General features: G+C 40.2%; 1 protein-coding gene across 16 annotated transcripts in view; it reads left to right on the top strand.

The window, feature by feature from the left end:
• The window catches only part of FHIP1A (FHF complex subunit HOOK interacting protein 1A), a 223,811-nt gene that overhangs the window by 17,034 nt on the left and 194,686 nt on the right, over positions 1-12,091 (top strand). For all 16 annotated transcript variants that reach the window (XM_089912372.1, XM_089912383.1, XM_089912382.1 and 13 more), the window contains exon 2: positions 779-902. The gene's annotated coding sequence lies outside the window, so the exon portion shown is untranslated. The remainder of the gene's footprint in view (positions 1-778; positions 903-12,091) is intronic.

Below are 12,091 nucleotides of genomic sequence, written 5' to 3'. Positions count from 1 at the left end.
GATGGCAGAAACTAAACTTTCAACTATCAGTGTTTGGATAGGTCAGAGGTACCAGGGAATATTTGGGGAGTATCACACTTTTAAAAAAGCAGATTACGAAAGTTATTTGTGATCCTCTCCTTGCTATTTTATATTTTGTTGTCCTTATACTATGATGCTGCTGATGCATGGATATGGATTTATTTAGTTTCACATTTTTTTTCTCTTCTAAAAGAAGTATATAATTACTTACCATCTCTTGGAGGACAGAAGAATCCTACTCTACTTTCTGCTACCCAGTGGGAGTCTTTCATTTCTGGCTAGCATTCAGAATTCTAAGTAAAGATTTGATTTTTGCATATAACTTAAAAAATATATATTTATTTATTTATTGGTCTGGCTGTGCTGGGTCTCAGCTGTGGCACGCAGGATCTTCGTTGCCCCTTGCGGGATCCTCATTGTAGCATGCGGGATCTTTAGTTGCGGCATGCAGGCTCCTAGCTGGGGCACCCTAGCTGGGGCATCCAGCTCCCTGACCAGGGGTCAAATCCTGCCCCCTCCCCACTCCCCCACGCCACCTGCCGCTGGGAGTGCGGACCCTCAACCGCTGGACTACCAGGGAGGTCCCTTGTTTATAACTTTTTTTTAATAATAAGTGCAATCTGAGGAGAACCCACTCAGTGCACAACAAATGGTGGTAAATATGGGGGAGAAAAACTGGAGAAATTTAGATTGGGTTTTTTTTGTGTTGTATCAATGATTCTGGGGCTTTTTTTTTTTTTTGAATTCCTTTCTGTAGATTTTGGAAGTCTTCTGGAAGTTGCGAGCAGTGCCAAGTGTTGGAGAAATCTTTTCTGCCCCTCTGATAGAGTGAAGTGAGCAAACACAACCTAGCAGAAGGCTCGTGAAGAGAGCGCTCACAGGTAATGTCGTCTTTTCTTATTACTATTGAGATGTGTTCAGTAATGTTCAGTAATAAACTTAAAAAAAAGTAAGCCTACTTGAATTTACACATCCAAGTGTTGACAGAAGAAAAATGCACAACCTGGAAGTTTCGAGTTAAGTTTTATTCAGGGACCTTACTGAGGACTATAGGCCAGGAGACAGCCTCTCAGATACCTCTGAGGAGCTGCTCCAGAGAGTTTAGGGAGGAGCCAGGATGCATAGGCGTATTGGGCTGGAACAAACATGTAGTTGAACATCAAAAGATAACTGCTAATCACAAAAACAGACATTGCAAGTTAATGATTTTAATGCTTTTCTATGTATGGGGAGAGGTAAGAATCTGGGCTGAATGAAATTATTCCTTAGATATGCATCTTAACTATCTAGGGCCAGTATCCAAAGCACAGAATGCTTCCTGTTTTTCTCTATCCTGAGTTCCCCTCAGGGCGTACCACCAGTGGTGGTGGGGTGGGATGCTGCACCGGCTGATGGCTTGGTCCTTGTTTACTAGAATGGCAGCAACATTCTTTGTTTACTGGAATGGCAGGCAACATTGCCTGTCCACAGAGGTGAACATTATCTTGTTCAAAGCAGTGTTTCTGAGAGGCTACACTCTCTCCTCTTCTCAAAACATTTAAACATTTTTTCTTTGGGAACTGCATCTTGATCCTCTGGTAGCATGCTTTTAAACATCCTATTTTCTTTCTTTAAAAAAAAAAATTAATTTTTGGCTGTGTTGGGTCTTCGTTGCCGCACACGGGCTTTCTCTAGTTGCGGCGAGTGGGGACTACTCTTCATTGTGGTGCACGGGCTTCTCATTGCGGTGGCTTCTTTTGTTGTGGAGCAGGGGCTCTAGGCATGCGGGCTCAGTAGTTGTGGCTCGCGGGCTCTAGAGCGCAGGCTCAGTAGTTGTGGCGCATGGGCTTAGTTGCCCCGCGGCATGTGGGATCTTCCCGGACCAGGGCTCGAACCCGTGTCTGCTGCATTGGCAGGTGGATTCTTAACCAGCTGTGCCACCAGGGAAGTCCCTATTTTCTTTCTTTTTAAACTACATTGGAATATAGCCGATTAACAATGTTGTGATAGTTTCAGGTGCACAGCAAAGCGACTTGGCCATACATAAACATGTATCTAAACATCCTATTTTCTGTGGTGGCAAATCTCAACCCTGTGAGGGTGTATTTGGGAAGTAATCTAAATGTCTTCAGAGCTACGGAATCTGGGGAGTTCTAATTTTGATCAGGAGCAATAACGTAATGAAACCAGTTTCTCTTTTTATAATTGTATATGTGTTTGAAGGCTTATACACTGTATTGAAAGTTAATTCTCGAAAGAGGTGACTCTAAGTTTCAAGCAATGGTAGTCTTGTTAAAATAAGTGATTAGACTTGTAGTTTACAGAGAAGCATATGCTATTTATTTGTATGTAAATGTTGGTATCCTTTCTTATTAAAATTGATCAATCAGTCTATCTGTCAGTATTGTAGAAAGGATTCCTGTGTTTATCAGGTTGAATAAGATGAGATTTAACTTCCTCATAAGGTATACCTCTAAGGCACTGTAATTAGCATCTTATTAGAGGTGCGTTTTGCATTGTTTCTCAAAGCCTTGTTACAGTGCTTGTTAAAAAGCACATTGAAAATACAAATTAGTAGGCCACCATCTAGTGTATCAGAATCTGAATCAGAGTGCTAGGGGGAAGGGTTTGGGAATCTGCGTTTTACAAGTAAATACCACCCAAGGTTGACACCCCCAATGCAATAAAAGCATACTTGTACTTAATCTTTGTATTTTTGGTTTTAAAGGTGTTGTAATCACCTTAATTTTTGCTTTGAATAAAACAGTGCCAGTATTTTTAGTATACTGTTGTGACACAGGGTTATGTTCTCAAATAGCTTATTATTAGATCAAATTAAGAATGTAACTGAATAAAGCTATACTTTGAACTTTATGTCTAAATTCAAAATGGATACATTTTTCATTGGATGCAATTAGATAAATCTGTTTTTTAACCTCTAGATGCTGAATACTAAGTTTTTTGAAATATTTTTATGAAATATCTTCTTAATTTGCCAGTAAGTCGTACGTCAGATATCTTATTCAGATGGAGGGTAAAGAGTAATGGGGTAGTGTCGTGGTCCGAACGCGGGTTGGAAAAGAATTTCCAGACACAAGGCAGAATGTAAAGAAGATAGAATTTATTAGAGAGAAGGGTCACTGCCAGATCAGCGGGCTGACTTCCTAGTGGTCTGGGAGAGTCGAGCCCAAACATGTGCTATTGATCAGTTTTTATAGCCAGAAAATAAAAGAATGGTCCAAGGTGAAAATTTCGTTTACTGATTGGTTGAGGCACATATACCTTCCTTCTATAGGGTGGGAGTGGGACAGGGCAGATGCCTTTCCTTATTTGGGACAGGTCCCGTCGCCCAGGTGGGCTCAGGAATTTCGTAACCACCGCAACTTGGTGGGGAGGGCGATTAAGAGTCCGGTAGGGGGTGTGACGTTGAAACTTTTTCAGGCAGAGTCGTCCTTTGTCCTTGAAGCACCATTGTCCTTGGAGCACCAAAGGCAGGTATTAGAGGCCCCTGGAGCCTGTGCTATGCTACTCTAGCATCCAGTCAAGCATTTTTCAGTAAACATTGTGATGAAAGCTTTGCTGTGCAATTTATGGTTCAGACAGGTGAAATCCTTTCTTTATAGTGCTCTGAGATTTTATGAAGCTCTTTGAATACCCTACATGAAATGGAGTATTAACATCAAGTACTAGACTTTGATGCCATGTTATTTTCATTATCATGTGCATTCTTTAGTAACCCTTCCTATAAAGTTCTTAATTTTACAGAATGTAAGCTTTGTGTATAAAATGTGTTGTTTTTTAGATATTTTCAATTCTACACACTATTTTTTAGATATTTTCAATTCTACACATTCAAAGACATATACAATATTATAGCATTCTGTGCATGTTAATATTAAGAGATAATACACTTTATGTAAGATAAAAATGTGACTATAGATTTATAAGTTAAGTCTATTACAAGAAAATATTTCATCATGTTTATACTTAAAAAATTGTGTTAAAATACACAACACAAAATTTACCATTTTAACCATTTTTAAGTGTACAGTTCCAGTAGTGTTAAGTATATTCACATTATTGTGCAACCAATTTCCAGAATGTTTTCATCTTGCAAAACTGAAATTCTCTACCTATTAAACAACTCCCCGTTCTTCCCTCCCCCAGCGCCTGGCAACCACCATTCTACTTTCTGTCTCTATGAATTTAACTCTTCTAGATACCTCTATATTCATACAGTGTTTGTCTTCCTGTGACAGGCTTATTTCACTTAGAGTAATGTCCTCAGGGTTCATCCATGTTGTAGAATGTGTTAGAATTTCCTTCCTTTTTAAGGCTGAATAATATTCCATTATACCCACACGCACGCACACACATACACACACACATACATGCACACCACATTTCGTGCATCCATTCATTCATTGATGGACATTTGGGTTGCTTCAACCTTTTGGCTATTATGAATAATGCTACTTGTACATGGGTATATAAATGTTTGTTTGAATTCCTGCTTTCAGCTATTCTGGGTATATATCTAGAAGTGGAATAGCTGGATCATATGGTAATTCTATTTTTAATTTTTTGAAGAACCACCATAATGTTTTCCACAGCAGCTACACCATTTTGTATTCCTACCAATAGTACACAAGCATTCCAGTTTCTCCATATCCTCACCAACACTGTTTTTTGTTTTGTTTTGTTTTTTGATAGTAGCCATCCTGATATCTCATGGTTTTGATTTGCATTTCCATAATGATTAGTAATGTTAAACATCTTTTCATATGCTTGTTAGCATATCTTCTTTGGAAAAATGTTTAGTCAGTGTCCTTTGCCCATGTTCTAATTGGGTCATTTGTCTTTTTGTTGTTGAGTTGTAGGAGTTCTTTACATATTCTGGATATTAACCCTTTATCAGATATATGGTTTACAAATATTTCCTCCCATTCTGTAGGCTGCCCTTTTACTCTGTTAATTATGTCCTTTGATGCACAGAAGTTTTAAATTTTGATGTAGTCCAATTTGTCTGTTTTCACTTTTGTTGTCTATGCTTTTGGTGTCTTACGCAGGAAATCGTTACCAAGCCTAGTATCAGGAAGCATTTCCCCTATGTTTTCTTCTAAGAGTTTCATAGTTTTAAGTCTTATTTTAGGTCTTTGATTCATTTTGAGTTACTTTTTGTATATGGTGTAGAGTAAAGGTCCAAATTCATTCCTTTGCATGTGCATATCTGGTTTTCCCAACACTACTTATTGCAGTGAAGTTTGTATTTTTAAAGACAGTTTAGGATAAGGAAAGGACAAACAGACAGTCATAATGTCACTGTTGGATCTATGTAGCAATTCCCATAAAGTCTCTTGCTTCTAATTAAGAATATATTTCAGAAACAAAACGGTATTGCATAGATTTGAAGCTCACCTTAGACTGAGATTTAATAATTGTAGGTAAGCATAGAGCCTGTGTTTAAGTTTTATGTTAGTTATTTGGTGGGCAATGACTTACTATATTTGGAATTTGATGATGGTAAACTCTGAGTTTTGGTCTTCAGGTAGGGGTGTGTGTGTGTGTGTGTGTGTCTGTCTGTCTGTCTGTCTGTGTCTGTGTCCTGTTATAGGGCTTGGCCAATGAGAGATCCTCTAATGTCTTAGGAAGCTTTAGTTTCAAGGCCATAAGCAGAATCGACATTCTTATGACAAAGAATAGCCTGTAATGAATCCTGGGAAAAACCTAAGCCAGCTTGAACCATTCACCTGTCTGGGTAGCAGAAGTTACTTAGATCCTGTTTTTGCCTCTTAGCTCTAAATAGCAGTATATGTGTTGACAGAATGATATTTACACTGGCTTTGAAAAGGTCAAAAACCAGATATTGTGCCTTTGGAAGTCAGGTTATTTTGGGGAAGACAGGAGGGCGTTGGGAGTTGGGTGGGGAGAGTACAAAAGCAAATACATGTAACAAAGAGGAAAGCCTGGGCAAGGATACTTAGAAGGTAGAGGGAGCAGCTTAGCTGGATGTAGGAGTAAAATGGATAATGAAAGGATCTAACACTTAGGTGTATTTCTTTGGAGGAAATGACAGCGGATACTAGAGGTAGCACAGTAAGAACCACAAGTGGAAAATGGGTTTGAAAAGAGGTGAAGACAATATGATGTAATATGTGCATGACAGTCCTGAGGAGATGCTGTCAGTGGAATTCATCGTTATGGATTTTGGATGTGTTCTCAGAACAGTGAGACAAATAGCAGGTAGACAGAGGCAATTACAGATATTCTGAGCTGTTGAGAGAATTCTGTATTTGAATGTAGTGTTTCAGGGCTAAGGGCTGTCTATATGAGAAAAGAGGAGCAGTTAGAGTAGCCTTGGAATGCTGTTCTTTCTAATGTAATACCAGAATGTCTGAGTCATGCAGAATTGAGGTGGTGAGTGAGGAATGTTTCTCCGTGGCTTCCCTGGCTTTGTGTGGGACCAGTGGGAAACCATTTTCAAAAGCTGTTTTGAGTTAAAATTTAGCCTCAAGACTGTTTTGGGAGGTTCTGAGTAAATAACACAAAAAAGAGACTTAAAAACGACTTCTCACAGTCAAATAATCAAACCAGCTGCCTAATGCTGTCATTCTGAAATTTGTTCATTCTGCACATACCTTTTCATAATTTTACGGATCTTAAAATCATGACCTGTCTCTACCTTGTTTTGTGAATTTAGTCTTTTTATTTATTCAGTCATTTTGGTCTCTTCTCATGTTCCCTGACCCTTATAATTTCACTCTAGCTTAGTCTGGGTCTTTTCCAGCTTCCTATGACTCTTCCAATTGACCAGAAGGGCTTAGAATACATGTATGAAATTTATATTTTGTCATGTGTTTCTATTTCACTTTCAGCCTCATTCCTGAAACGCCCTGCCTTTTCTTTAAGGGTACAGGCTGCATTGAGTTGATGTACTCAGAGAAGAGTCTCTAATGACTGGTCCAGACCAGAGGTTTGCAAAGTGTGGTCCCCAGGTGAGCAGCAGCAGCCTCACCTGGACACTTGTTAGAAATGTGAATTCTTGGGCTGAATCAGAAACACTGAGAGTAGAGCTCAAAAATTTGTATTAAACAAGCTCTCTGGATGATTCTGATGCGTTTTAGAGTTTGAGAACTGCTCTAGATGCTCTCGTTAGCTGTGTGCTGTTGTCCAAGCCATTCGTTTTCTTTAGCCCTTGGTCTCCTGCTTGGGCAGATCAGGGCTTCCCAAATGTTGGTGTGCACGTGAATTGTCTGGTAAGCTTGTTTAAAAATTGTCAGAAAGTGGTACATTTTTCCTAACCTTGTACCCTGAGATTCTGACTCAGTGGTCTTGGATGACTCAGTTATCTGCTTTTCAGCAAGATTTCCAGAATAGTTCCCATATCTACGATCTGGACCAATGACTATCTCTGTTTCCTCTGAGCCCCAAAGTGATGTGATTTAAAGTGGCTTTTTTGTGTTCAGTAACTGAAGGCTTCGGGGCCAGAACTTTATTTTCAAAATGCAGTTTGCATTATTTTTCAGTGAAGCCATTATGTTCTGCTTTCTTTCCTTGAAAAATGTGATTCTTTCTTGGCTACTCAGATTACTGTATGAGATTTTTCGCAGGCTTATCCTCATTAGTAAGGCAGTCCGCTCACTAAAAGAGCTCTCTGTGTCTTATAAACTTGGAGATTTCACTATGTGGTTCTTCTAGGTAATTTATTAAAAAAAATTAGTAAACTGTAAATGCTGGTTCTTAGGGAATACTATTTTTTATTGAGATCTTTTTGTCCCTACCCTTGATTTCCAATCTCTAAGCTGATTCCCTGTGCACTGCGGTATGTCGCCCTTATCTCAATGTCATTCATGTTTTTGTTTCTTTAGTTTTTACGGTACAGCTTTATTAGAATTATTTTTTGTGAGTCTTCCTCTTGTCTCTGTGACTGCTCCTTCCCAGTCTGTTTCCCTCTGTCTATCCTTTGAATGTCGGTGTTCCCTAGGGACTGCCCGAGTTCTTTTCTCCACATCTCACTAGGTGCTGTCCCCTTGGGGCCTGCTTCTTCCTGTCTGCCAGGTCCTTGCTCAGATGTCTCCTTAGCACCACCCTTTATAAAGTAGCATCTGACACTCACAACTCTCCTCGGAGCTGTAGCCCCATGTCATCGGCTGCCTCCTGGATGTCCTGCAGGCAGATTAGGTTAACATATCCGAGCTTGAACTCATCATTCTTTGCCCCTGGAATCTGCACTTCCTCTCGTGTTCTCCATCTTGGCGAATGGCATCACCATCACCCTTTACATGACTAATACTTATCCAGCATCTTCTACATGCCAGGTCCTGTTCTGAGAACTTCCATGTAACTCCTCACAAAATCCTTTGAGATAGACTTTACTGTTATTCCCACTATACAGATGCAGAAACTGAAGCACATGGAGTTGAAGTAACTTTCCCAAGGTCACAAAACCATTATCTGGTAGAGATGGAATCCCAGAGCGAGGAATCTTTTTTTTTTTGCGGTACACGGGCCTCTCACTGTTGTGGCCCCTCCCGTTGCGGAGCACAGGCTCCGGACGCGCAGGCTCAGCGGCCATGGCTCACGGGCCCAGCCACTCCGCAGCATGTGGGATCTTCCCGGACCGGGGTACGAACCCGTGTCCCCTGCATCGGCAGGCGGACTCTCAACCACTGCGCCACCAGGGAAGCCCCAGAGCGAGGAATCTTAATCATTGTGCTCTGCTGCCTTCCTTTCTCAGTAGCCCAAGCTAGACATCTAGGATTACCCTTCCCCTTGACCTGGACGTCTGCTCAGTCCTCTCCAGTCCACCTACTTAGTCTCTCTTCAAAGCACACTTCCATTTCTCTGCATTCCATCGTAAGTATTCTCGTCCGGACCTCCTTCATCGTTTGCCCCCGCTGTTATAACGGTGTCCTCTTTCCATCCATTTCTTTATATTACTGCCAGAGTGTTATTCTTCCTAGCAGTAAATCTCATCATGACACTTGCCTGCATCTGCCAGACTCACCCTCCTTGACTGGTCCTCCAGTGTTGGGCAAACCCCCTATTATCTACTTCATTGTTGAGCAAGCCCCACCAATTTGGAGGAACAGGACAATTCCACCATTTGAAGAATCTCGCCACAAGGAAGAGAGCTGGGAAGAGTCTCTGCCTCTTTTGGTCCTTAGTTTCTATTTATTTTAATGAAAGAACAATACAAAAAAGTCCAGAGTCTAGTCTGGCCAGAGAGGGAGGGCCTCTGTAATTTTGGAGCCCCTAAGAAGAGTGCTCTTCCACTCCAGTTCTGTGCTCTAGCCGTAGTAAACGACTTGCACTCCCTGTAATATGTCACGTTCTCTCTGCTTCCTCTGGGCCTTTGCATACGCTCTTCCCTCTTCCTGGAGTACTCTTCCCTCACTGCCCCATTTGCCTGGCTAACACCTTCATCTCCATATTCAGGACTCAGCTTAGATTTCATTTCACCTGGAAAGGCTTGTCTGATCCATTTGCCTTCCAACCAACAGGTTGGGTTAAATGCTGCTTCTTATATGATGTCATAGCATGCCATTCTCTCCCTACCATATGACTCACCAAACTTTGTTTTAATGGTCTGCTTCGGCTGCTTCTTTTTGACTGGTAACTAGAAGCTGCTACACAGCTTAGGATGATTTCCTCTTAAGTGGACACAGGCAGTTTTAGTAAGTAATTTGCAGAACAGTATGTCAGCACTTAAAGAAATGTATATATATAAAATGTGGATTTGAAAGGAGTCTTACCGCTCTTTGTTTCTAGCCACTTTACATAAAATTAGCAACTTTTTTGGATGTTTTAGGAGATTTAATTACAAGCATCTAAAAAATGTAAATAATTACTTTCATGAATCATTATTGAAATACATTTTCAAGGTATTTGCACTTGTTGATTTAAGAGTATACCTTCTTAAAGGCTCATTGAGATGTACCCTAGAATCTGCTGGTGCGAGTGTAAATTGGTAGAACATTGGCAATGATATTAAGAAATCTAAAATCTAAATTTTATAAATTAGATTATTTTTAGGATTTAATGACTGGGGAAAATGCTCAGGATGTAAAATTAAATGGAAGGAGGAGGAATCAAGATTTAATTTCAAGTCATTAAATTCTTAAAAAAAATCCAATTTTAATAGTTGTCCTTCATTCCATTATAGGGATGTCCCATATGTATTTAATCCTTCTCTTATTATTGAACACTTTGCTTGTACCCGTTTTTCACTCTTAGAAATAATCTTCAATGAAAGACTCAGTACATTTTTACATAACTTTGTTTAGACTTCTGTTTTTATTTTATTTTACTTTTATTTATTTATTTTCTGGCCATGCCACGTAGCATGTGGGATCTTAGTTCCCCCACCAGGGATCGAACCCGCGCCCCCTGTAATGGAAGTGCGGATTCTTAACCACTGGACCACCAGGGAAGTCCCTAGATTTCTGGGTTTTTATGATAGATTTATAAAAGAATGAGCGAAAGACATTAAAAATATAGATCTCTTATTTGTTGAAACCTTTTGCCAAGTGTGTGTATAAACACACATATATTATGCTTCCGACTTAGTAAGATTTATGAAATTATTAGAAAGTATAGAAAAAAGACTAGGAAGAAATATATTAAAGCTTTAAAAATAGTTTATCTCGTGGTGGTGCTTTGAGTGATTTTTACTATCTTTATATTTTCTCTCTCTATATATTGTTGGTTATATATTGCAATGGCTCTATATACTGCAATGGCTATATATTGTTTTTATGATTTGAAAATAAATTAATTCGAAAATAAAGAATATGCCTTCTGGGAATTCCCCTGCGGTCCAGTGGTCAGGATTCCACGCTTTCACTGCTGATGGCACGGATTCGATCCCTGGTCGGAGAACTAAGATCCTGAAAACTGTGCAATGTGGCCAAAAAAAAAAAAAAGAATATGGTAAGCTTCTGCTTTGCTAGTTACAGTGTCAGCATCAAAGGAGAATTAAAAAAAATTATTTTTGGCCACACCACTCAGCTTGTTGGATGTTAGTTCTCCGCCAGGGATTGAACCCATGCCCCCTGCACTGAAAGCACCAAGTTCTAACCATTGGACCGCCAGGGAGCTCCCAAAGGAGACTTTTTTTTTTTTTTTTTTGCGGTACGCGGGCCTCTCACTGTTGTGGCCTCTCCTCTCCGGTTGCGGAGCACAGGCTCTGGACGCGCAGGCTCAGCGGCCATGGCTCACGGGCCCAGCCGCTCCACGGCATGTGGGACCTTCCCGGACCGGGGCACGAACCCATGTCCCCTGCATCGGCAGGCGGACTCTCAACCACTGCGCCACCAGGGAAGCCCCCAAAGGAGACATTTTAATGTTGATGTTTTATCAGAGAAGAATAAACACATGGCAGATATATCCTATGAGGTTAGACATGTTTTACTGCATTTGTTCAGAGATATTTTCTCCATTTTTCCTAGTAATTTAGACCTTGCCTAATGGAATCTAGTGAATTGAAATATACAAGGTTCTGGGTCTTTTTTTTCTTCTCAGTTGTATTTGTTGTAACTGTTAAAAACAAGAGTACCACATAGCTTAAATTCTCACATTCAGTAGCTGGATTGTAGTATAACCTTTAGATAGTCCTAGGGTCATTTTTAGCATGTCATCATTTCCAGGGTAATACTGTTAATATATGAGGACATATTTGTTTCTAGAGGCAAAAGCTGAGAGGATTGTGGCACATGGGGGTTCATGTAACTGACCCTTAAGCAAGATAAGGTGTTCCAGTGACCTACTTCATATTCATAGACTCTGTAGCCTGGGATAGATTAATTTTAGAGATGCATTCCAGAATGTTAGATGAAGAGAGCGTATGAAAAAACATGTTAAACAGAAACCAAAGTAGTGTCAGTTAAAAAACACCAACAAAAACAAACTCCTAAATCAACGCTATGTAGTTGGGGATTTGAAGACCAAGGGATGGAAATGCAAGGTTTGGGCTGTGTTTAGAGCGGAAAGGGCAGATTTGCGGGAGCATTTTGAGCAGTTTTCCCCAGGCTATTGTGAATTTGCTTACTTTTCTAACGTAAAAACATACGTGGGGCTTCCCTGGTGGCGC

The sequence above is a fragment of the Delphinapterus leucas genome, chromosome 5 (genome assembly GCF_059928025.1).
Source record: "Delphinapterus leucas isolate spDelLeu-1000000601 "Yukka" chromosome 5, BTC_Dleu_Yukka2, whole genome shotgun sequence".
Lineage (NCBI taxonomy): Eukaryota > Metazoa > Chordata > Mammalia > Artiodactyla > Monodontidae > Delphinapterus > Delphinapterus leucas.
The sequence above is the reverse complement of the archived record's forward strand: the minus strand, read 5'-3'. Positions and strand labels throughout refer to the sequence as shown.